Here is a 23,950-nt window from a genome sequence, read left to right as displayed (position 1 = left end):
ATAATATCAGTCACAGGTAACATATCAGAAGTACACAAAATATTTAGAGGGAAAAATTTTGTTTTACTAACATTAAGTTTATATCCCGAGACCACAGAATACTTGGCAATAATGTCTAATAATGTTGGGACAGAGGAAATTGGATTACTAATAAACAATAACACATCATCTGCATATGCTAAAGTTTTGATAGTAACATTTTTAAATGTAATACCTTAAATACCATCACAATTACATATATAAGTAAGAAAAGGTTCAATTCCTAACAAAAATAAAAGTGGTGAAAGGGGACAACCCTGTCTGGCTCCTCTAAATAGAGAAAATTGAGTGGAAATTTGGCCATTGATAAATAAACGGGCAGTGGGAGCATAATATAGGGCAGAAATCATATGAATAAAAGAGGGTCCAAAATTAAAGGAGAGTAAAGTTCTAAATAGGAATTGCCAATGAATTTTATCAAATGCTTTTTCTGCATCTATAGTCATAACTCCCGCAGGAACAAGAAGGGTAGGACTTTGTTCAATAACATTTAACAGTGTTCTTGTGTTATTAGCAGAGTATCTATATTTCATGAATCCTGATTGATCGGGATGGATAATAGAATGAAGTACAGGGGCCAATCTAGAGGCAAGGATTTTAGCATATAATTTACAATCTTGATTAATTAAGGAGATAGGACGATAATTAGAAACTAAGGTAGGATCTTTATCAGACTTGGGGAGAACAATAATTAAAGCATCAGCAAAGGAGCCTGAAATGGTTCCCGAGGAGCCAAAATATGAAAAGAGTTTAAATAAATAAGGTAGAAGATGAGGTTGGAATTCTTTATAAAATTCGGCAGGGATACCATCAGGACCTGGAGATTTATTTTTTTTAAGCGAGTTAATGGCTTTTAGAATTTCCTCATTAGTAATGGGCAAAGCTAAGCCAAGTCTGTCTGAAGAAGAAACTTGGGGTAAGTCACAATGATTTAAAAAGGCAGCAATTAATGAACTGTCACAAGGATCTGGTTTGTTATAGAGGTTGGAGTTCAAATCTAGAAATTCTTTAACAATATCATTGTGGGACAATGCAATCTTGCCTTGGGGACCACGAATCGAGGTAATCTGTGTTTTATCTCTCTTAATGCGTAAATAATTAGCAAGGAGTTTCCCTGACCTATTGGAATTGAACCTGAATCTAGCATTTGATTTAGCAAGTTGAACTCCAGCTCGTTTACTGAGGATAGAATTAAATTCATATCGAAGTTTTTGTAGTTTAATTTTGTACTGGGGATTATTAGATTAAATAAATAGGCGTTCAAATTGAGCTATTTGTGTCTCTAGGTTTATAATATTAGAGTTAAACATTTTATTCTCATAAGCCATAATAGAGATTGTGGTACCTCTAATATAAGCTTTAAATGCGTCCCATCTGTTAACTATAGAAGTAGAAGTTTCTGGATTAAACAATAAATAGTCCTTAATAGCTTGTAACAATTTAGGTTTATTATGTTCAGTGAGTGCAATACCAGTATTCATACGCCATCTGGTTTGTTTAGAGAAGGTGGAAGAAATATTTAAAACAAAGGAAATTAAAGCGTGGTCCGATATGTCAATATTACCAATGACCGGAGTGGTGACAGTTTGTATAAGAGGTGGGGAGATTAAAAAATAGTCAGTCCTAGAATGGGAATTATGAGGAGTGGAGAAAAAGGTAAAACACTTTTCAGTAGGGAAATGCAACCGCCAAATATCAGCTAATTTGGTAGTTTGAACAAAGGATTTAAAGGCATGAAACACTTTAGGGGGACAAAATCTAGTTGTAGAAAGCCTATCCAACAGTGGGTCAGCAATAACATTAAAATCACCCCCAACAATCATTGGAACATTACCCAATTTTAAAACTTCAGTAGTAATAGTAGACCAAAAAGTGGGATCATCCGCCGTAGGGCCATAAATCTTAAATAGAAATAAAGTAGAATCGTGAATTTTAATTTAAACTATTATATATCTGCCCTCAGAATCTGAAATTTTATTTAAAATTTGACAATGTAACCTTTTAGCAAAGAAAATAGCAACCCCATTTTTCTTCCCATTAGCAGGAGAAGAGACAATAGTGTCAACCCACTTCTTATTCATATATTGCAATATCTTAGAATCAATATGAGTCTCCTGAACAAAACAAATATCAGCTTTGCAACTACCTAAATAATCCAAAATTTTGGTACGTTTGACTGGGTGTCGCAAGCCTTTGACATTAAGAGAAATAACTTTAATATTATGAACAGTAGCCATCAAGAATATGAAAAGAAAGCGAAAGAGAAAAGGATATTGGAACAAGAAGAGATGAAGAAAAGCATAATGGAAAGAAAGAACAGTAACTCTATATTCAAGAATAAAGTAGGAAGAAAAGAAAATAGGGAAAGAAAAACAAACAAGATACAGAAATAGAAACATAGAAACGCGCACACGTTCTACAAGTATGGCCAGAACCGCTGAAGCCCATAAATACAAGAAAAGTCAAATATGTGTCATTAAACTTCCGATTAGAAGGAGTCAAGTATTAGGGTCATGAGTATCCATTGCAGGTGAAACTTGTTGATCAAGAAAGTGCTTCAACTCCTCAGGACGTTGAAAGGATTTGGAGAAGTTGTCTTTCCAGATACGCATTGTGGAAGGATTAAAAAGTCCATATTTAATACCAAGGCTTCTAAGCTGTGGACGACAAGCAGCAAACTATTTACGTATAGCAACTGTTTCCTTAGCAAAGTCCTGGTGGATAAAAATGTTGTTACCATTAGTGAGGGAATTTCTCTTGCGGCTTTCCTTATCATGACAAGATGGTGATGGCGCAAAACTTTAAATATCATTTGCCTCGGTTTAGTAAGTCTAGGGTTACGATGAGAAGGGATTCTATGGGCTTTATCCACTTCAAATTTTTCTGGAAACTTGATATTCAAAAGACCAGGAAGCAAAGATTCCAGATATAAACGACAATTAGAACCCTCAACTTCTTCCGGCAAATTAAAAATGTGAAGGTTGTATTGTCTATTCCGATTTTCCATATCCAAAAGGTGAGCATGCATAGGAAGTATTTTAGCCACTAAAGGTGTAAAAGTGTCCACTTTGGTTTTATTATCCTGTATTTTAATGGAATTGTCAGAAATTTTCATTGACAAAGAAGCCATATCTTTACGCACACTTTTAAGTTCTGATGCAATGGTATCAGTATTAACACGTAAAGCTTTAATTTCTTCCAAAATTAATGAAAGAGAAGGTTCAGATGACTCCACCACCTTAGATTTGACTGGAGGAGGAGAGACTTGCTGTCTCCTTTTGTTGTTGACTGGATTTTTGTTATCCATGTGAGGTAAAAAAATCCAAAAGTAGTTGTAAATATGGCACAAAAGTGGAGAATCGCCCAAAAATGTGGAATAAATGGGCTAACAGGTGAAAAAAGCAGTGAAAAGCTCTTCAAAACAAGGAGTGCAGCAGCTATGTTAGACTGTGGGCGTGGCTAGGCCCAAGCCAGTCCCTTTACTGAATAGTACTCCTCCCCCTGAGCACACAAAGCAGGCATTACCTGTGAGAGAGGCTGGGTTCTTGAACCAGGAGGCAGGAAACAAGGCTTCCGCTGCAAGAATTCGCCCAAAAATCGCCACAAAGGTAGGAAATCAGATTAATAAGCAAGCGCTCCCATTTGCGCTCTGTTTGTGACACAAATTCCGTCGTAAATCAAGAAAACGGGCCGTCGAAATCACGGAGCTTCAGCTGCGGCCGCCATCTTGTTTGACGCGCTCGCGCGTCTCCCGGCCACTAGCATTTGAAGTGAAGAATTTGACCGCCGCTGCTCCGGGTCAGCCCGGAAGAAATTTGTTGTCGAGCAGCTCCAAATGCCGCTCCGACCATCAGGGAGAACACAGATGGAGGTGTCCTCTCCCCAACGTGGCAAAAACAGGCTGCAAATGTAGAAAAGAGCTCCACGTCCGAGTGGAGCTCAGCCCAGTGCCGTCATCTAGTTCCGACGTGAGACCCCCAAACATACTAATATGGTGTGCGTTCACCTGTTTTCATTGGCTGTCCCACCATCCAAGACCCCATATCTGCCATAACATAACCTGCAATTTCAGCAATTACACCATATTGACCAGCACCCAAGGGTAAAATATTTACGAATGGGGGTTTTTTATTAGAATTTAGCATTATTTATAAAAGGGAAGCAGAATCAGGCATTGGTGAGGCCTTACTTGTAAAGCCTTGACACTTTGAATGTCAATTTCCAATACGTATTCCAAGCAGTGATAGTTCTTACTAGAGGAGATATGGGCACCTTGGTAGTGATTTTCGGTCGGCTGCACCCTTTTCTTCAACCTGCTCGATTTTATGTGAACATCCTGCTAGGAAGATGCAGTAGAAAAGAATGTGAATACACTGTGTGGACATATTCTGCAGAAAAAATGAGACATTTGAAATCATAAATTGGGTGACAAATGAGACTGCGAACGAAAGTCATACCCACTTCACTTGTAAGTTTGCCACAGGAGTTAGTGACAATCAGCAGTGCACTGTGTTGTAACCAGCCAGTCATGTCGCGGGCCGTGTCTTTGTAGCTTCCTGTGTACTGAGCATCCCACCGAAAACGTCCCTTTTTAATGTTATCAGTACAGCCTGTTCGTCAGTCATATCACGCAGATTAATACTCTGTATCAGTCACAGACTTGCAAAACACCGTGCGCAGGTGTCAGCGAGCTAGCTGCTATTGACTTTACTGACGTCATCAGTAATTACAGAGTTGTCAGTCACAGATAAAAATGTCTTTCTGCATTGCCAAGCAGCTCTTCCGGGTAGACTGCGAGCTTGCCAGCAGTCTAGTATTGACTTGTCTGACGAGCACAGGCCCGGCCGCCGCTGCGACGCATCGCGATCCGGATGGGCCTTTTTGTGCACCAGGGAACTTCTAATCGGATCGCAGTATCATTCTCTAAATCCTATGCCGCACAAGCTTAACTCCATACTTCGTGTTCAAGTCTAGTACAACAAAGGTAGAAACCTGAACAAGCAGCGTGACATCCACTCTGATACCCACTTCATCCAAAACAAAAGGGCTCTCGGCAGAACGAGTCACTTTTTTTGTAATATATTCAGTGATATCATGCAAGTTGTTACGACGTATTTCATACATAGAGTAATGCGCGGCCAAACGTAACCAGGGGGACTACCCTTCGGCAAGAAGAGCATTAAAGAAAGAATCACAGTGAACCGGGTTAAAGTAGTAAGCCCTCGCGCAGAATGGTGCGGATGTGAACAGAGGATACCGACCCACACAGTTCTGAGTTCAGTGTGAGAACAGCGAATGCGTTTCTGCAAACATACTCTTCCTGATAAAGTAAGAAGACTGTGTGCGTAAAAGTGCCTGATGTCGAGAACCGCATGTGGTAAAACCAGTGCTTTAAATTGGCCGGTACTGTCCTTTACTGAGTACGGCACTTTTTTTTATTTTTACAGGGAGAGCACCAGCACTTCTCTGGAGAGATGTAATACTTTTCAATGGAGAGCACTTCTCAGGAATAAGCAGGTGCTCTGGTACAGGGTACCTGCACTTCTATTTTTCCATATCAAGCACTGGGTAAATTACTTGTCATTCAGTGATCTCAGTGGTAATCTCCGTTCAGGTACCGGAGCTTACAGTAGCGCTTGTCAGGGAGTAAATAAGAGGCAGAATGAGTAACCCCAGGCCTACTATCTGCCCCTGCAGTTACAGGCCGGCTCGTAATTGGCACCTGCATGTTTAATTCAAATGAACAATAGGTTCTAAAAACATTTGTCAAAAATTCATAAGTGGTTGTAGTGAAATACATTTTTGAACAAGGCACAGTTTCAATTTGCATTAGTCATAGTTATTGTTTGTTTAAGATTGATGACGTGCAACCAAATTCAAGGGTCTCAGCTTCTAGGAGCCGTAAACAATGCAACAATTATAAGTCATATAATTATCAAGGTGACGCTGCGTAGAGTTCCATGGGCAACATAAAGAACATTAAGTTTAAAAAAAGTTAAACTGTAAGGAGGTACTATTCCAGAAATGTAAATTCTACACATTACATTGGGTTTGGCAGTGCGTAATCTGAACCGGTGGTTTCCGGTGCTCGGAACTGGCACTTAATTGTCAGCACTGGTACTTGTGACAGCCTGCCACGAGTATAGCTGTATAGCTAATTTAAAGATGACCACAACAACAGTTAATTATGAATCCAAAATGTCACACATGTAGAAGTGTACTGGCAAGTAGTTGTGTTTTTACTAAAATTGGTTAAATGGTAGGGGCAATGTGTGGTAAAAGCTGCAGGGGCCTCCAGAAAAGAGCCCATGACCTTATTTTTTTACTTTTTTTTACAAATTTGGAGAGATGGGCAAAGAAAGATTTTCGCAGACTATCTGCTGGAGAGGAGCATCCAAAGTCATCACCTTAGTTGTGTTTGTCCTTTCATTTCTACATGAAGCTGCTGCTAGTGAACTTGTTACTGAGTCCTCGAGGAGATGATTTCAGATTATTGTTCCTGTCAATTCTAATGATCCTAAACCAACTTTGAATAATTTCAGTTTAGTGGAGATCAGTTTTCCGTCCGTGCCGGATTGTAGGGATGTAGCAGGTTGGCAGGGATGCAGGAAGTATGTGGTGCTTTCCCTCTCATCACTTCCTTAATCAGGTTTGGCACTCTGCATTGTTCCTGTTAATCCATGGTGACCAAAGTCTCAAGCGCTGGCGGCTGGTGGAATTTGAAAGTGATGGGACCTCTTGAAATAGATGCGCTCAGGATGTGCGTCATACAAAAAAGGTTTCCATTCTGTACAGCGCCTTTCCTGAGCTCTTATATTTCAAGGCGCTCTCATATGTGCTAATGACCCCGTATGGCCACATATGAGACCACCTTGAAATAACTTGGAACAGTATGAACCGACAAAAGGTCAGGTATCCAGAGCAGGTGGTGCAAGGAAGGCACAGTTAAGTACACACAGGTACAGGTTGCAGGTGCAGGCAGGTACATAATCTGAATTCGAGATACAGGCATGAATTGCTAGCTAGTGGCACAGGCAGGTAACCTTGTAAAAGATGCTATACATGTACCATCATCCTTAGGTAAAGAAAGACGGTTGGGAAAGTCAGTGATAGGCAGTGGTCGAAGTGTGGGGGTGGGGCGGGAAGTAGGGGAACTGTGGGCTGAGAATCAGAGGGCGTAATAACCCGCTGACTGGATCAGTGGGCGGAGTCAGAGGTGTTGCCAGAATGGGCAAAACGTCCCATTTTTAAAAATTTGTTTAACATTTCACTGACCAGTTACAGCTTATTATGTTATTAAATTTAACCAATGTATACACATCATTATTTTTTAAAGCTTACTATCAGTTTGCACATTAAAATACATTCATAAAGTGGGATATGTTTTCAATCACAGAATGTACCACATACGCTTAAAAGGGAAAGCACAAGCTATTTGTCTCCGAGCCATGGCGTTTGTCATGAGCACTTCTCCTCCCTTTTTTTCCACAAGAGCAGTTGAAACATGAATGGCAAAATATCCTAGATTGCAAATGTTTTCTATATAATTATGGCTCTGCCATATTTGACACATAATCATTCAATCAATCAATGCATTTATAGAGCGCGCTACTCACCCGTGAGGGTCTCAAGGCGCTGAAGGGAGGGGGGTGCTGTTACTGCTCGAATAGCTAGGTTTTGAGGTGTTTCCTGAAGGTGAGGTGGTCCTGGGTCAGACGTAGGTGGGTGGGGAGGGAGTTCCATGTCTTGGCGGCCAGGTAGGAGAAAGATCTTCCTCTGGTGGTGGTTCTGAGAATCCGTGGGACGGTGGCGAGGGCGAGGCTGGTGGAGCGGAGCTGGCAGGTCGGAGTGTAGAAGGTGAGGCGGTTGTTGAGGTATTCGGGGCCCATGTCTTGGAGCGCCTTGTGTGCGTGGGTGAGGAGCTTGAACGTGATCCTTTTGCTGACGGGGAGCCAGTGCAGGTTTATTAGGTGGGCAGATATGTGGCTGTGGCAAGGGACGTCGAGGATGAGTCTTGCGGAGGCGTTCTGTATGTGCTGAAGTTGTTTCTGAAGTTTGGCTGTGGTTCCTGCGTATAGGGCGTTCCCGTAGTCCAGTCGGCTGGTGACGAGGGCCTGTGTGACCGTCTTTCTGATTTCGGTGGGGATCCACCAGAAGATCTTCCGGAGCATGCGCAGGGTGTTGAAGCATGAGGATGCGATGGCGTTGACTTGTTTGGACATCGAGAGTGAGGAGTCCAGGATGAATCCCAGGTTGCGTGCATGGTCCGTAGGTGTTGGTGCGGTGCCCAGCGCTGTTGGCCACCAGGAGTCGCCCTAGGCAGAAGGGGATTGTCCGAGGATGAGGACCTCCGGCTTGTCTGAGTTCAGTTTCAGACGACTGAGCTTCATCCATTCCGCGACGTCTTTCATTCCTTCCTGGAGGTTGGTTTGGGCGGTGGCTAGGTCCTTGGTGAGGGAGAGTATCAGCTGGATGTCATCGGCGTTGGAGATGATGTTGTGGTTGTGTTTGCGTGCGATGGCGGCGAGGGGGCTCATGTAGATATTGAAGAGGGTTGGGCTGAGCGAGGAGCCTTGGGGTATGCCGCAGATGATCTCGGTGGCCGCGAGCAGAAGGGAGGGAGGGAGGCGGACTCTCTGGGTTCTGTTGGAGAGGAACGAGGTGATCCAGTCCAGGGCTTTTTCTTGGATCCCAGTGTCATGGAGGTGGGTTATTAGGGTGCGGTGGCAGACGGTATCAAAGGCGGCTGAGAGGTCTAGGAGGATGAGAGCAGTTGTTTCCCCTTTGTCCAGCAGGGTCCTGATGTCGTCGGTGGCTGCGACACATCATCTGCTGCATAATCTTACAATTGTGACTAATAATTTGTAACTGAAGCAGAGCAAAAGTTACAAAAAATTTGACTTTTGTTGCTGCTAAGTGGACGGCCCTTTGCAAAGATTGGTCAGCAAACAACCTAAGGTCCCATAATTTGATACCCTCCCAAAAATACATAAGGACACTACCCCCATCCCCGGCAGGTTCATAGTGTCTGGCATTGGGTCCCTTTTAGAGCCACTGTCCAAATTCGTGGATGTCTTCCTGCAACCACTGGTGACCAAAACCCCGGCCTACCTTAAAGACACCACTGAGGTTTTGCGCCTCATAGACAACTGGGACTCTAACACTGATATTGACCTGCTACTAACCCTTGATGTTGAGCAGCTGTACACCAACATCCCCCAAGGTGACACCCTCTTGGCGGTCGAAACGGCCTTAAGAGACAGCGAATGATCTTCCCCTACCCCCATCTCTATTGTCATGCACTGTGCTACATTAGCCCTTACAGAAAACTTCTTCGAATTCGACAATCACCTCTTCCATCAGTCTCAGGGTACGTCTATGGGGAGTACATTCGCCCCTAGTGTGGCATGCCTTTAAATGGCCAAATTCAAACAAGAAACCATACTGAGCCCTAGCAACCCCTTTGGCGACAACCTGAGACTATGGAAGAGGTATATAGACGATATACTTGTCTTTTTGCGAATGGATTAATACTAAAAATACTCACCTAAGGTTCACCCATACCATCTCCAACATACAGATCCCTTTCTTGGATGTAACAATCAGACTTAATGAGGGGACACTAGATACCACGCTCTACAAAAAACCAACAGATAACAATAGCTTACTTTTATACTGCAGCTACCATCCTAAAACATTAGGAGAGAATCTTCACTTCAGCCAATTCCTCAGTCTGAGGAGAAATTGTACCACAGTACAGGATTTCAAAAAAGAAGCTAACCTATTATCCACTAACCTCAAAAGAAGACAATACCCAGTTAAAACAATAAGGAAATGCATGAAGCGAGCCAGAAACAACAATAGGGACTGGCTACTTGAACCAAGAATCAAGGCATCAGATGATACCATCACCTGCGTGACAAATTTTTCACCCAGGTCTAATCTCATAAAAAAAACATCAAAAAACATTGGGGTATCCTCAGTGCAGGAGATCTGGCAATCACGCATCCACAATGTGCCTTTAAGAGATCCCATAACCTCAAGGACCTTCTAATACACACTAGACCGTGCCCTAAAAACACCAACACACAAAGGAATTTGTGGGGCCTCCCCCCTGTAACTGGTCACCACCCTTGTGGTTACTGCATAGTCTGCCCGCAAACCTTAGTTTCCAAAGAGATCAGATTGACAGACTCTTTCACATGGGTTATGCCAAGACATACAAACTGTAACACCAGTCACTGTATCTATCTGTTGATATGCCCTTGTGAGAAACTCTATGTGGGTATGACAATGAGACCAGCTAAAGTGAGGATAACTGAGCACAAAAGCAATATTAGGTGTGGGAGAACTACTACAAAACTTTACACCCACTACCATGAGAATAAAAATACACCTGATAACATCAAATGGCTCATCCTCGAAGCACACCCCATGACTACACAAAGGGCACTGTTCAGGCTTGATCCATCGCCTGAAAACAGCTCTTAATGGACTAAATGACGAAATCCCGTGGGTTACTCTGAACCCTTGACCTATAGGTGCACCCTAAATACATTGTCTTCCCCTTGAACCTTAGTAACATCACCAAGTACTGGCCTAGCACCCCAGTCTTACCAGTTATGGCACCTACCTTTCTGCAGTCAGCTAGATGAGGCACATATTCTGAGAGTCTCCCTGTAGACTTTATCTCCAGGTCCTGCTGTGGCCCCTTTCATAATACGACATGGCCGCCGTTAATACCACAGTCCTTTGGGAGGTGCCCTTTCTGGTTTACATCCAAACCATAGATTCCTTGCCTGTACTGTTTAAACCCCGGTTTAGGTTTACCTTTTTACTATCAGTGACCGACTCATTTTTGCCGACTGTTTAGAGATATATAATCTAACAGAGAATTGTTCTCTTTACTCTCTTTCAATGGTATGCCTTTTGCCTTGTCCCCACTCTAAGATGGCCGCCGCTCATTACGATCGAGCTGGCATGACAGTTAGCCTTCTACGCTGTCTCCCACCCCTCCCACCCAAGACCCCCCCCTATCCTCTGGCCTATGAGCATAAAGAATATTTAAGCCACTCCCCCGCAGCCCTCGTCACCATCCCGATGAACAGCAGTAGGGGTAGGTCGTTGGATCGGTTCCGGTTTCGGAACAGGTAAGCCTGACGGGGGGTTTCTGTAAGTTGTCTGGATGATTGGTTATCTTCCCCCACAACCTGTGGACCGCTGCACCCCCATCGACTCTGGCCTGTGAATTTGTGGATGGGGTGCTACTGTGAGCAATCGGTATTTCCACTTGGTCTGTCCTCCTTAAGCCCATACCTTAACCCCCCTTCCCTTGCGCTTCCATGCCCTCACGAGTCCGACAGACAAGCGGGGCCCTTCCGCGTCCGCTCCGAGTGATCAGACCTTGCTGGTTCAACATGGGCTGACACTGACACCTGACGCCTCTTCCCCGGACTTCGCATACGGGATTAGCGCTGGGGTTCAGTGTGGTTACGTGGTCCCCTCCGCCCCCCCCTTTTGAAAGCGTTTTCTCTTGAGCACCACATCTCGTTCATAAACCGGTGGGCCACTCAACAATGCTCAGTTTCCTCTCTTGTGTGGCACGGTTGGTACCGATCATTTTAGACCTTACACCTACCTACCTATGTGCAGCCTGTTTTGGTTTGAATTCCCTGTGTTTTCACCCTTATCCTAGGGACACTACTGTTGCATGTCTCTTTTAACCGCTGCACCAGATGAGGCCAGAATTTCCTACACTTTAGGTGAGTCATGCTCAGAGGCTTTTATTTGGGTGATTACCTTTGGTGTAGAGCCTGTGGTTTCTCTTTTTCTGACACACAGGTGTTTAAGTAATTAATAATGTATGAACAACTCTATATTTACGAAAAAATGTGCATTTTAGCCTTTTGTACTTTCGCAGATAATGTGTCCCATGAGTTACTTCGTACCGACTCTGCCATGCATATTTTATCTGCTTTGTTCTTTGTTTTTTATTTCAGGCGGTCCCCATCGCCTATGAGGATTCCCCTAGGAGTTTTGATAGTGGCAAGTAGAACTACTATACATACCACTCCCACTTATAGATAGTTATTATTTTTCCACTAATTTGTCTTCTTTCACGGTCCTGATGAATCGCCAATGATCTTTTATAGACAGCACATGGCGAGAAACATGTCTACCACCAAGGAGTAGAGTAGAGGTTCTTTCACCTAGCATATAGAACACACTACCCTCCTTTTCTTTTTATTTTAGGTAAGGTACCCAACTGAATAAAGTCTTACAGAGGAAACCTTAACCTATTTTAACCTACAATGCATACATCTACATTAGACTAGGCCCCCTCACCCCCACTGCACCCTTACGGCAAGGAACAAAAGATCTCCGATAAAGAGCCCCTTTAAGGGTGCCCGTTGGGCATTGCAGCGCCGGCCTAACGAGGAGCAGGCTCAAATGATGAAGCATGACACCTAGCTTGCTGGGTGTGTGAGAGCCCTAGTTCCACATGGAGGAATTCCCCTCCTCCTCTATTGTTATGACCCCTGTTTTACTTACTCCACCAGACACACCTGTCTAGGTGGGTTAAGGTGACTAATACTTCACCTTGGAACTGCGTACCCCCTTTTGTTGCACTGTTACTTGGGCAAGTATGCTGGACCTACATAAAAGCCACACCATCTGTCCCTCCCTTTTGATAATTACCAAAGTAGGCAGCACATGTTAAAAGTGCTTGTGCATGAAGCAGAGATACTGTGAAGTTTGCAAACTTAGGGAGATATGTACAAGTGAAGCAGCGGTGTGAGGTTTTGGCCGTGATGGCTTAACGCCTCACTCCGCCACTTCAGAAACACAAGGCTGCACCTTATTTACAATAATATGGTACAGCCTTACTAAGCAGTGTAGCGCCAACGCAAGCACACTTGCACCATAGTGTAAGGGTGTCTGCATGCAGGGGAGGATTGTTTATGTAAAAAACACTGAATAAATGATGGACCCTGCCTAGGATTGTTTATGTGTAGGAAGCTGTCCCGTCCTACACATAAACAGTCCTAAAATGCCATTTTGTCTCTTTTATGTGTGCTGCTTCATGCAGCACACATGAAAGTCACAAAATTGCATTTTATTTTACAGATTGTTTATGTACAGGAAGGGGGAACCTTCCTGTGCATAAACAATCCATGGCATTTTGCTTTTTCCATGTGCGCTGCATAAGGCAGCACACACGGAAAAAGCAAAAACGAGGAGAAATAAAGCAATTCTGCTCGTTTCGCCACATTAAGACTAGGTTTTCCCTGGTCTTAATTTTGGGGCTGCCTCCTATGCACTGCTGCCCTTGTACATAGGGGGCAGTGTCAAAATCAATGGGTGTTGCAGTAGAACGCCCACCGCAATATCCACTGGCTACCCCTTTCACGTTAACCTTTGTGTAAAAGGGGGCCTTATTTACAAGGCAGTGTTAGGCCACATAAAGTAACTTAACGCTGCCTGGTAAATAAGTGGAAGCCCCTATCACCACCACAATGTCTAAAAAAGTGACGCTGTGGTGGCGATAGGGGCTTGTACATATGCCCCTTAGTTTGGTGTGCATGCAAATCCTGCATTGTCCATCCCTGGTAAGTTGCAGCTACTACAGCTGAAGCAAGGCCAATGGCGGTACCAATGGTGTGGCAGACTGGCCCCAAGGGCAGGGCCGGCTTTAGTGCTGGTGGTGCCCTGTGCAACAATATTTGTTTTGCCCCTCAATAACCACCTCTGCCACACATTCCCTCACTACTACCCTTTAACAGTGCCCCTCAAGTCTCCATAACCACACTCTCTCTCACATGCATTTAGTTTGATTTACAGCGCCACTGAAACCAGTGTAAGGTGTCAGAACACTTTACATCACACACATTACACAAAGACAATCAATCATATGTGTGTAAATCACTGTATACTTCGCTCTTCAAGTGCCGGTTTATTGAAGGTCTCCAGGTTCAAACGTTCCAAGTCGGGAGGGAGGGCATTTAATGTGGCCGGTGCCCGCCTATGGAATGAATTACCTCTGAACCTCAGACAAATTGACTCTCTGCTAGAGTTTCGTAGGAGTTTAAAAACCTGTCTTTTTCCTAAGGGTTAACCTCTGATCTCTTTTTTCCCGCTCTGACTTATTCCACTCGGGTCTACTCTTCCTGGTCTGAAGCACCAGGATACCCATAGGGTGGCAGCATGCGCTATATAAGTATTAAAATCAATCAATCAACTACAAAGTGTATGAGTTACATGACAACCATACTAGTAGGCAGTATAGTTTAATAGCGATTGGTCTGGAGAAGAAAAAACTCAGAATTTAAAACGCAATACCAAGGTTGGGGATTCTCTTTAATAATCACAATTACTTTATATCCAAATAAACACTTTTTGCAACGTTAGGATAATTAAAGACTGGGGGGAAACATAACGCTCTAATTTATACCTTGCAGTTTGCATGCAGCTCTTAGATGACTGTTAATAGCTCACTGCTCTATGTTAGTGTTTTAACTTATAAACTGCAATTAACAAAAGGATCTCTCTGACAAAAGCAGTAACCCATGGACCTATTTCCATTGTGTACACTTTGTGATCCGTATGGTACATGTCTTTTGCAGCAGGCACATTAACCCTCTGAGCTACCTTTCTACGAGTCAAAACTTCCACTAGACAAAACTCTGACATCTCTCTAAAAGAACATTATTCACTAGAGTTATCATGGCATTTTTATTGTTGTTGAAAATTGCTGGAGGCAAGGAAGGAGGCAGCAAGTGCATTTAAAACCATAATATACTTGCAAACATGATGGCCCCACCCAAAGTCAGCGCCTTGTGCGATCTCCCCGCCCTAGAGCCGCCTGCTCAAAGGTCCTAAGACCTCAGTGAGAGAGTCACTGTTGCTCTAGGATGTGCTACTTCGTAGGCCTGGCTGCAAGACTGGAGGTGAACTCAGTATGGATTGTGGTTGACAGGCCTTCAAGGTTAAACAACACTTTCCACCATTAGGGTCCACTTGCTGGTGCTAAGACACCATGGGCCAGATGTAGGTGGCCATTTACCGATCGGTAACGGCCGATTTCGGCCGTTACCGACCGGTAAATGGGTTTTCGGTATGTAGGGGGCCTTATTTTACAGAATCGGTAAATTTACCGATTCGGTAAATTTACCGATTCTGTAAAATACCGAATCGGTAATTTTACCGATTCGGTAAATCCAATTGTAGGTGGGACTCTTCTGAGTCCCAAAGGCCTTACAGATTCGGTATTTTACCACCCAATCCAATTGGGTGGTAAAATACCGAATCCAGGTGTGCATGCACACCTATGCCATGTGACACACAGACCTGCCCCTAGGGCAGGTCTGTGTGCCAAATGTCACACGTGCCTGAATTCGGGGTGCTAGAGGGTGTCAAAGTGACACCCCCTGCACCCTTGCAACATTTGGTATTTACCGATTCGGTAAATACCGATTCGGTATTTCTCATTGATTCCTATGGGCTTCACAGCCCATAGGAATCAATAGGGAATACCGATTCGGTATTTACCGAATCGGTAAATACCGAATGTTTCCGATTCGGTATTTCCAGTTAAAAAATTACCTCCATCTCACCCATTCATATTTACCGATTCATAAATACCGAATCGGTAAAATTCGGTATTTAAGAATCGGTAAATACGATTTACCTACATCTGGCCCCATGGCTTCTAAGGCCTTGCAGGCCTTCTAAGGTCCAGCATGGGAATGAGCTCCCTCAGGAGAGTGGTCTGGGGGACTGGTCATGAAGGCTGAACCTGGTTCCCCAGTTCCAAATTTGGCAGCTCTGTCCATAGTGCCACATCCTCTCCTCGACTGAACACCAGACTACCCCACTGAGAGAAACTCGCAATGTCTTCAACTACAACCATATAGTACCCTGATATAAACACCTGGATGCGACTCAATTCAAATTATGCACTGGACAAGAGCAAAATGCTGCCAGAAAAAAAAGTATTATCCTGGAAAAAGCAAACACTCATAGGGGATGCAAGATTAAGTAAAGCATGTGAAATGTAAGTAGAAACAACATGGTTACCTTAATACTTTTATATACTCATTATTCAGAAGTCAATTGGTGATTTTGTCTGAAAAGTTAAGGACATGACTTTAGGGCCCGGAGGGACCCGTTTTAATTTCCATTGCTTATATCCTTACAGAATGTGAGGAGCATGGTTTAAAAAGACCACATCCCTGAACACATTAAACAGGAATTGTAGTACTTCCAGGAATGGTGCACCTCCCCACCTTGGGAAAACAATGTTGTTAAAAAAAAAAGAGAGACAATAAAAGTAGCACTTTTCTAGCAAACTCTATAAAGTGATGCTAATGTGTTAAGGTGTGAAGAAGACAAACAATCTGGCTATTTTGAGACCACTTCCTCTTGCTTTATTTATTTTTCAGATTTTAAACCTTCTATTTCTATCCATTCAGAAGCTGCACTTTGAAATCGAAAAATATCAGAAAAAGATTACCTTTCCAGCAAAAGTGTTTTTTCTTTTTTGGATCCATTTCACAGGGGAACAAATAAACGAGCAGAGGAAAAGAGAGGGTGGGAACTGTAGCTCAATGTTACGGTTTTCAATAAGTGGGAAGAAGTGAGACAGAAAGAGAGGGAATAAGAGGACGAGGGTGGGAGCAGCTGACAGCAGCAAAGCAGAAGTGGACACCATCCTTGTTTTCTCTGGGCATGAAGGAAAAGCCAGGTTCCTTTTAATTCTCTGCTCACCCGCCCCGCACGCCGAGCCTTATCTGTAGGTTATTTCAGTTGTCCTGGACACATGTTTTAAAAAAAGAAGTGGGGGTATGGAATCAATTGACTTTAAGAAGTAGGGGCACGCCGTGCACTGCCGATCCTGCCCACTTCGATCACTGGTGATAGGAAAATACTCAATTATATAAGCAAGTATAGACAGGCACTGATGCGGATATGCAAGTACTGTCGGGTGTGGAGAGTAAGGTATGGAAAGGTACATTGCGCTGTAAAGGGATGCGGACAGGCGGATCGATACAGGTAAGTGTAAGGGTCGGGCCGAGTCCGCCATGCATTAACACTGCAAATGCAGACACAGTGGTATAGTATCTAAAACTGGCATAGGGCACGTACGCCCGGCCCCTTTTATTGGCAGGGTCACATGACCTGTGACACCTGTGATGTATGGGTTTAGGGTGAGTGTGGAAGCCAGTCCTCTAGGGGTGGTTGGTGGAAGCACATTGCAGAGAAACACTAGAACGTGACTAGCCTGTTGCTACATCCCTCCCAAACGTTATTAAAAATGGGATGAATGAGTCCAACCTATGGGAAAGAACAAATCAAAACTAATCTTAGTCTCCAGGTTGTTTGCCAGACAGGATGAGTGGACAGGTGCAGCTGGAAGCACCAGTCATCAGGGCATGCCTCCATTGATTTAACTGACCGTTGATTTAAGTGACCGTCCTGACTCCGTCAGACGCGGTCGCTCCCCCTCGCTCCCTGGCTTCAGCTTGCAGCATTTGGTATCGTTACCTGCTTTCTCTGTGTTACTGCTGCCACATTGCACCCTTTGGTGCCTGCGCTCTTTCGTGTATTATTTAATTTGCCACATTACCTGCTCTGTGTTACTGCTGCCACATTGCGCCCTCTGGTGCCTGCGCTCTTTTGTGTACTAATTGATTTGCCACATTGCCGAATATAGCGTCTGTTCCTGCGCCTCTGCAAACCCCATTTTTATCGTGTTTCCGTGTTGTTACCGCCATCTTGTGTGTTGTGCCTTCCAGCCCGCCCCTACACCCAGCGCCCGCCTCCCAGCTGACCCTCCCTCGCCCCCACCCCCTCCACCATCCTCATATGACAGATGCTTTTACGCGCAGCGGTCACGCGCAGCGATCGCGCCCAATTCGCGCCGAAGGTGCGCCAAAGGTAAGCCCGTCTACGCCCGTCCGCGCCTGGACCGCGCCCAGCGCCAGACCCCCTGGTCCCCGCCGCTCCCAACCCTCTAGAGTCACATATGATGCCGCTTCTCTCCTCGCCCTCAACCCCGGACGCACCCTACTATGCTGCGAAGCTTCCCCAGGACGTACCCACGGCCCATTCGCCTGCCTCTCCTGCAAATTCAACTGCCTCAGGACCCTCACCAAACCCACTTCCTCCACACGCAGCTCCGAACTCAACAGCCTGAAATGCATCCTACTGAACACCCGCTCGGTCCACAGACATGCAACAGAACTCTGGGACCTAATCGACACTACGTCACCTGACATCGCCTTCCTTACTGAAACATGGATGAACGCATCTTCTGCCCCCGACATCGCAATAGCCATACCGGACACTTACAAGATCATTCGAAAAGACCGCACCATTCAAACTGGAGGAGGCATCGCCATCGTCCATAGAAACACCATCAAAATCACAACCTGCTCTGACGACAATCTTGCAACCGCCGAACATCTCCACTTTCAGATCCACACTGACCCTAGGACCACCCTTAGAGGCACCCTCATTTACAGGCCTCCAGGCACCCGATCTCAATTCAGCGACGACATCACAGACTTCGTCAGCCCGCACGCCCTCGCCTCCGAGAACTACATTCTTCTAGGAGACTTCAACTACCACCTTGAAAACATACTCGACAACAACACCACCACCCTTCTAGACAACCTGTCCAATCTCGGACTCAAACAACTTGTTGACACCCCCACTCACACAGCCGGACACACGCTCGACCCTATCTTCACCTCCAGCAAGCACATCTCCTTCGATCGCACTACAGCTCTCCACTGGACGGATCACAGCTGTGTTCACTTCAACTACAAAACCACCCTATCCCACAACCGTCCACAACCCATTCCCCGGAGAAAATGGAATAAAATTACCACCGACCAACTCCTCACATCACTCAACCAAAACCCTCCCTCCCTAGCAATGGACCCAGACCAAGCGGCCACCAACCTCAGGCAATGGATTACCCACAGTGCGGACGAACTAGCACCCCTGAAAAAACACCAGTTGAAATCATCCAGCAAAAAGGCTCCCTGGTTCAATGATGACCTTAAAAAATCCAAGAAGACATGCCGCACCCTGGAGAAAAATTGGAGAAAAGAACCAACCCCAGACAACATGGCCTCCCACAAGACAGCCACCCGCAAACACCACCAACTGATTCGATCCGCCAAGAAATCAGCATTCAAGGACCGCCTCGACAACAATTCTCATAACAGCAAGGAACTCTTCAATATCGTCAAAGAATTCACCAATCCCTCCGCAGCGTCCAACGACATCACTAACTCCCAAGACCTCTGCGATGCGCTATCCTCCTTCTTCTACAACAAAATTGCCGACATCCACAACAGCTTCAAGATTACTCCCAGTGACCAACCCGCCCCACCCCCTTCAGATCTCACCCCTCCAACTAGCAACCTCAGCTCCTGGAACCCAATCACCATTGAAGACACCATTCGCCTCATGAACTCAATCCACTCTGGCTCGCCTTCTGACCCCTGTCCCCACTACATCTTCAACTAAGCTGACTCCATCATCGCTCCCCAACTCCGCGATGTCATCAACTGCTCTTTCAACTCTGCCACCTTTCCAGAAATCTGGAAACACGCCGAACTCAGCGCCCTTCTGAAAAAACCCACAGCAGACCCCTCAGAACTGAAAAACTACCGACCCATATCCCTCCTCCCTTTCCCGGCCAAAGTCATCGAGAAAGCAGTCAACAGCCAACTCGCCGCCTTCCTTGAATCCAACAACTCCCTGGATCCCTCACAGAACGGCTTCCGAGCCAAACACAGCACCGAAACCGCCCTCATTGCGGCGACCGACGACATGCGAGCACTCCTAGACAACGGAGACACATTGGCCCTCATTCTACTCGACCTCTCCGCCGCCTTCGACACTGTCTGTCACAGCACCCTCATACAACGCCTCAACAACATCGGCATACAAGGAAAAGCCTTGGACTGGATCATCTCATTCCTAGCCGGGAGAACCCAGAGAGTCCGACTCACCCCATTCTACTCAGAGCCCACCAAAGTCATCTACGGCGTACCTCAAGGTTCCTCACTCAGTCCCACCCTCTTCAACGTCTACATGAGTCCTCTCGCCTCCATCGCACGTCAACACAACCTCAACATCATCTCCTACGCCGACGACACCCAGCTAATCCTTTCCCTCACCAAAGACCCCAACACCGCCAAAACCAATCTTCACGAAGGTATGAAAGAAGTAGCCGAATGGATGAAACAGAACCGCCTAAAACTCAACTCAGACAAAACGGAGGTGCTCATCCTAGGATCCTCCCCCTCAGCTTGGGACGACTCTTGGTGGCCTTCCGCTTTGGGATCAGCACCCACACCCACAGACCATGCACGTAACCTTGGCTTCATTCTAGATTCCTCTCTCTCAATGTCCAGACAAGTCAACGCCGTATCGTCCTCCTGCTTCAACGTCCTTCGCATTCTCAAAAAGATCTTCCGCTGGATCCCCCTCGAGACAAGAAAGACTGTCACCCATGCACTGGTCACGAGTCGACTAGACTATGGCAACACACTTTACGCCGGAATTACAACAAAATTGCAGAAAAAGCTCCAGCGCATCCAAAACGCGTCAGCAAGACTCATATTAGACATCCCGCGCCAAGAGCACATCACCAGGCACCTAAAAAACCTCCACTGGCTTCCCGTCAACAAGAGAATTACTTTCCGCCTTCTTACCCACGCACACAAGGCCCTTTATAATCTGGGACCCGAATGCCTCAACACCCGACTGTCCTTCTACATTCCCACCCGCTAACTAAGATCATCCAACCAAGCCCTCGCTGCAGTCCCGCGCATCCGAAAAACCACCATGGGTGGCAGATCATTCTCCTTCCTGGCTGCCAAGACCTGGAACTCACTCCCCACCCACCTCCGCCTTACTCAGAACCACATCTCCTTCAGAAAAGAACTGAAAACCTGGCTATTCGACAAACAGTGAACCCCTCCCTCTAGCGCCTTGAGACCCTCTGGGTGAGTAGTGCGCTATACAAATGCACAAACTTGAACTTGAACTAGACTGCTCGAGCACAAATGGCACTGTAGATAAAATCTAGATTGATCACTCGCCAGTCCAAATGGTCACAGTTCACTTGGGCACTGTGGGTCCTGTCCCACCTGGCTTCACTGCGTGAAAGTCTATATACACTGTTTGCTGTGAGGATGCATGTGGAGCAATTGTGAAGTCTGATGATGATACATTTTCAAAGACACTCTGCCTCCATGGACTGAAAGCCTCCAAAGACTGATGACATCTGGGAGACTGTTGACAAGCCTCCTCAGATGCTGAAGTGCTTCTAGCTGACCAATGGTGCAGCAACGTACGGCTCCCTTCTCTCACCATGATTCCCCTCTTTTACCAGGATTTCCCTCTCACAGGAGTCCCCTGAGGTCCTCTTCATCTGGCTTCCACAGGACTGTGTGGACTGCGCTGTGTCTTTCCGCTGCCATACTATAGGCCCTTGGAGGATTCGCTACGAGTCCCACCTTCATGTCACCCGTTCCACCTCAAGGGTAGTTGTTTAAAAGTCGGGGTACTCCTGCCATCCTGACTCTAGTGCACAGGCATCTGTTGGATAGTCTTTGGGGTAGCCAGACTCCGACAAAGACCTTTGTGCTTCATGAAACCTGCTGGGTAGCTGCTGCAGACACATCTCTTGTGCCCTTAGCCCTGGATTGCCATGGGCTGGTGTGGATTGCTCGGATCCTCTTTTAGGCCCCACGACGAGATCACTGAGAACATCCGAACAGGACCACATCCAAGTCTCACATGCAATCCCAAATGTGGATGGTACAAATGGTCCAGTATTCATTTTGTGATTGAAAAATGTAAAAGTAAACAGTCAGAGACACATTGTTTATTAAAAAAAAACAAGCATGTCCCTCTATCTTTCTTTTATATTTTTCATCCCCAAAAAATGCAATCATAAAAACAACCAGAAGACCTTCCCTTTTATTTTTACTACATTTCCAGGGAATATAAATGCAGTCATAAATTAACCCACTAAAGGGTTCTGGAGTCCCAAATGTAGAGCAAAAGCTCCAGGTTGGGAAGTGTTTTAAAGAATATTGTAAGTTCTCCTGGTGTCATGAATTAAATGACTCAGGAGACTAGCTGTATTTTGTTTAATGTTGCTGGGGCTGCAGAACTCCATGCAGCCCCTGCAACATCAAAAAACAATTTTGTGGTGCCCATGCCCCATCTAGGTACATCTTAAAATAAAATGTAAATAGCCCTTGCAGGGCTTTATGGGGTGCTCCTTGAAGGATCAGTTAATAATAAATTAGCAGCTCTGCGTGCAGACGGGCTTGCCTTAGGCACGCCTTGGGCTTGCCAGTGGCGTGGCCGCTGCTCACCCGTGCAGCGGTCGCCATTAAGTAGGGGAGGGGGGAGGTGGGAGCGGGGAGTGTGTCATGGTGGGAGGGGCCACTGGGCAGGAGCGGCAGAAAAACGGGCTGGCGGCGAGTTGAGATAAGAAATAAAAGTCAACGGGTCAGGCAGAGATACAAGCAACAACAATCCCAAATTAACAGTATCCCAAGTAACGCAAAAATACGATGAGCACAAATGAACATAACTGAAAAGAAAATCACCCAGAGGCTGGACGGGCTGCAGGCGCGAAACCTGACTGAGGGGGACTCGAGGCTGCGGGGGTACGGCAAAGCTGCAGGGGAGATTGCTGGCCTGAACTCATGGTCTAGGTTTCACCCCACAGTCTAGGTCTCTGATAAACAAATCTCAAAGGCTATGGGGCACCACCTGAAAGTCTGCAAACTACTTGCTCGAGGAGAGATGTGGATGTGCCTTGTAATGGAGTCTACCTGACCAGCTGGGATTGGTGAGAGGAGGGCACCCCTGCAGGAGGAGTTGTGTACAAAAAAGAAGATTAACTGAAGTGACCTGGAAGAGGGAACAGCCCAGATGAGAACAATGTGGCTGGAGGGTCATTGCAGGAGTTGATTTGAGGTATCTCTTAAACCCGCTTTTAGAGCAATGCACTCTGCGCCAAGGAGTCCAATCATTACTAATGGGCAGAATCACACCCGTCCCAGTCATCTCAGGAGCTGACTCAAGTGCTAGAGTGGGCTTCCCTACATCACCCCCTTAATCCTAGCATGCTGTACCAAAGATCCCACACATGACTGCAGTCCATGATCACCTGAGCAGAACGGACATTACAGGAGCTTACCTGACTGCAGCACTGGGTCTCTCATTCCCCCGCTTGTGATCCTGCATAATGAAGAGTGACCACCTTTTGCTGTCTTTCTTGTGTTGTGCACTTGAAAAATGTGATACATGGTGCTGCCACCTGTGACCCTTGACCCGCCAGGGCCGCCCCTCCGATGGACACACTATTGACCTGTGGGTTTGGGCTTTATGTTTTGTCCTTAGTTACACCAGCTTGAAGCCACGGTTAAACATCCACCTGCAGCTCCACTGGCAGCACAAAAAAAACAATTCAGGACCACACACACACACACACATTACATCCAATGAGGGCATTGTGCCAGAGTTACGCTGTACTGGATTAGGAAAACGTTAACCAAGCGCTGCCCTAGAAACAGTGGATCTTAGAACTGAGACTATGGGCCTAATTTCTAATTGCTGAACATACTGGGTACCATTAAGAAACTGACCTGTAGGGTCATAGACAAAGTAATCTGCTCGCATTTCCTGCTATTAACTTGCACCTGCAACCAGACATCAATGTATTGCTGTAAAATTGTGGAGTCGGTACCCAAGCTGAATTTGAAAATGAATCACTGAATGAATGTTATAAAAAACTAAAGCCTTCTTTATAATGGCCACAGTAGTCCAATGAAGTAATACGATCTGACGGAATTTCAGTTCTGCAGGG

This window comes from Lissotriton helveticus, chromosome 4_1 (genome assembly GCF_964261635.1).
Source record: "Lissotriton helveticus chromosome 4_1, aLisHel1.1, whole genome shotgun sequence".
NCBI classification, from domain to species: domain Eukaryota; kingdom Metazoa; phylum Chordata; class Amphibia; order Caudata; family Salamandridae; genus Lissotriton; species Lissotriton helveticus.
This window is presented reverse-complemented; position numbering follows the sequence as displayed.